This window comes from Nelumbo lutea, chromosome 1, assembly GCF_056320005.1.
Source record: "Nelumbo lutea isolate HS-2025 chromosome 1, American lotus-T2T, whole genome shotgun sequence".
NCBI classification, from domain to species: domain Eukaryota; kingdom Viridiplantae; phylum Streptophyta; class Magnoliopsida; order Proteales; family Nelumbonaceae; genus Nelumbo; species Nelumbo lutea.
Window position 1 is genome coordinate 211,352,925 of NC_142684.1, and position 3,532 is coordinate 211,356,456.

Below are 3,532 nucleotides of genomic sequence, written 5' to 3' on the forward strand. Positions count from 1 at the left end.
GGGTAGATCTTCTAGGTTGGTCACTACCTGAAACTTGTGGGACACCTCCCACTACTCCTAAGCTTTCCTCATCAAAAATAACTTCTTGACTATGATTTTTTAGGATGTAATCATCCTCCAAGAAATGGGCATTTCGGTTATAGAACACCCTCTGTTCTCTTGGGTCATAGAATAAATAACCCATAGACCCCTTGAGGTAGCCTATGAATAGGCAACGGCTAGTCTTAGATTCCAATTTGTCTGCACTCGTTCTTTTAACATGTGCCAAACAACCCCAAATCTTCAAGTGTCTTACACTTGGTTTCTTTCTGGTCTAAAGCTCATAGGGAGTCTTCAGAACTGATTTGGTTGGAACCCGATTCAACACGTATATCGCAGTCTCCAATGCGAAACCCCAAAAGGATGTGGGTAACTCTGAGTGCACAAGAAGTGACTGGACCATATCCAATAAGGTCCTATTCCTCCTCTCTGAAACACCATTTAGTTGTGGTGTAGTAGGAGGAGCTAATTGTGATACTATCCTATTGACCTTCAAGTAGTCCCTGAATTCGTCAAAGAGATACTTGCCACCTCGATCCGATCAAAGGGTCTTAATTTCTCTCCCTAATTGTTTCTTGACCTCTTGTCTGAACTTCTTGAACTTTTCAAAGGATTCAGACTTGTGTCTCATTAGGTACACGTAACTATACCGAGAATAATCATCGGTGAATGTAATAAAATACACATGTTGGTTACGAGTCCTAACACTCATGAGACCACATAAATCAGTATGTATAAGGTCAAGCGTGCCAGTACATCTTTCAGGCTTACCGTTAAATAGTCGATTCTTCATCTTACCCTGAAGGCAAGGTTCACAAGTGGGAAGATCTTCTATAGTTAGAAAATCCAAAAGATCATCTTTTACCAACCTTGTGATACAATCTATATTAATGTGGCCAAGTCGGTAATGCCATTGTCACATGGGATTAACTGTATAACGAGTTCTTTTCTTGGGGTTATTATCCGACATAGTTTCGGTTATATTTGTTTTCAGAGAATGATGGAGAATATAGTGACCATTCTCAAGTTCTCTGTATGCGAGGAATTTGTTATTTCTTTTGATAGTAATCATATTACTAAAGAGAATAGAATATCCATCCGCACATAGTTTTGAAACAAAAATCAAATTTCTTCTCAAATTGGGTACATAAAGACAATCTTATAATGTAATTGTTCATTCTCTAAAATACAATTCTACAGTTCCTATGGTTGTAGCTGCAATGCTTGTAGAAGTCCCCAAGTAAAGAATCACTTCATCGTCACTCAGTCTTCTGCTTGTCCTAAACCCCTGCAATGTGTTACATGCATGAGTAGAAGCCCCAGAGTCAATACACCAAGAAGCAAAAGTCACCAACATATTGGTTTTTATGACATAGGATTCAAAATTACCTTGTTTCTTGGTCTCTAGGTACTAAGGACAGTTCCTCTTCCAGTGGCCAGCCTGTTTGCAGAAGTGATAAGCATCTGATGCCTTATCCTTCCTCTACCTTTTAGGCTTGCTAGTTTTCTTCTGAGGTTTCTTCTTTGCCTTCCTCTTCTTCTTGCCTGATTGCCACCTTCAACAAACATGGCAATGGGTTCATCCTTTTTTATCAGTTCTTCGGCCCTCTTCAACATATTGTTGAGTTCTTGAAGGCTAACATTTAGCTTGTTCAAATTGTAATTCATTATGAATTGATTGAAGGAAAGAGGCAAAGAGTTCAGGATGGCATCAACTTTGGTGACATGATCTAGCCCAGATCCAAGAGCCTCTAGTTCATTGATGTACCCCATCATCTTAAGGCAATGGTCATGAACTAGCTAGTTCTTGGAATTTGTGCAGTCATAAATTGTTTTATGACCTTCTGATGAGTAGAATGATTCTGCTCCTCATACATTGTCCTTATACTATCCAAGATATTTTTAGACATTTCGATCTGGTCGAATTGTCGCTACATTTGATTGTCTAAGGAGACTATGATATAGCACCGGGCAAAAGAGTTTTTCTCCTTCTATTCTTGATATTCCCTCCTACGGGCCTCAAAAGCCCTATCACCCGGACGATCCGGAGCAGGGTTTTTAGCAACCTTGTCTAGTTTCTTGAACGTTAGGACCGACATAAGGTTACAATACCAGTTAACATAATTTGGGCCCTTAAGCTTATAATCGTCCAACAGTTTGGCGAATTGTCTGTTTACCATTTCTGATAAAGGCAAAACAAATATTAGTCCACAATTTGATTTGATTCATGTTATCTACATAGATACGTCTTTTAATCTATGTTCCATTTTCATTTGTTCATCTCTGAGATTTCCCTCATATCTCAGTGACGGAGACTGTGAACTACGTCTCTAGAAATGTGGAAAACCACATAGGGTGCATAGAGCCAACTGTTTCAGCTGCATAACCCCACCACCTTCTATGAAGGATCACATCCACTCATCTCATGAGTTTTCCCTTTGGCCTTTGTCAAACAAGGTTCATTCCCATTTTAGGTTAAACCTTTATGTCCAGTGAATGTTTACCCATTATATTCGTGAATGCCAAGGTACTATGAGAGTGTCTTCCATTTTAGGATAGGCCCCTCCTACATCGGTCTATGAGGTCCCTATCATCTTATGAAACAATTTAATAGATCTAGCTGCAAATGGATAGCCCAATTTTATGGTGCATTTCCTCATTACTGAAGGACCCATCTTCATGTTAATGATGGAAGGCCTTTTGAGACTTCATCATATGAATCTTCCTATCACATGCACTCATATTTCAGTGGAGGGAATGAAATATTATGCCCTAGTTTTATTTAGGTCAAACAAAGTGGCACCAAATGACTTTCTCAAAGCCATATTTAAATGGGCCCTAAACAGTTAGGGTTCCTCTTGGGGAGGAAACTGATGTGGGGCCCACAAAATGGGGAGATCATCCAATGATCTTATGGACACCATTGGAAATTATGTGCATTCAGCCATGGTGTGTGAAAGAGCCACTATCAAAATAATCATGGGCCAAGTACTTATGGTCCATGTACGAGCACATTAACATTCAAACATCACATGCATGAAATAAATTAATCCATTCAGTTAGAATATCAATAAAAAACTTAATTAATTAGATTAAATCAATATCAGCCCAACAGAGCCCATAATGTTATCATACAACATTATCTAGGTATATGGGTTGTACCGCAAAAAGCAGTTCGACCCAAGCAACTAATTTAGGGCTGATTCAGTCATTATCATATTAAAATTAGGTTTTACAGAGGTGGGCCGAATTAAAGATTGAAGTGGGCTATCAACTCTCTGGCCTGAATCGAATTAGGGTTACAAAAACCAACCCCATCAAACCAATAATTCGGTCCAACCAGTTTAGACCAAATATGGTGTAAATCGGCCCAAGTTTTGGTGTCCAGTTCAAGATTTAATTCAAGAATAATGATATTAAAATAAATTAATTCAAGATAATCAAATTATCAAGAAACTAATATCAGAGGGTTGCACTGTGATTTTCTTGGATA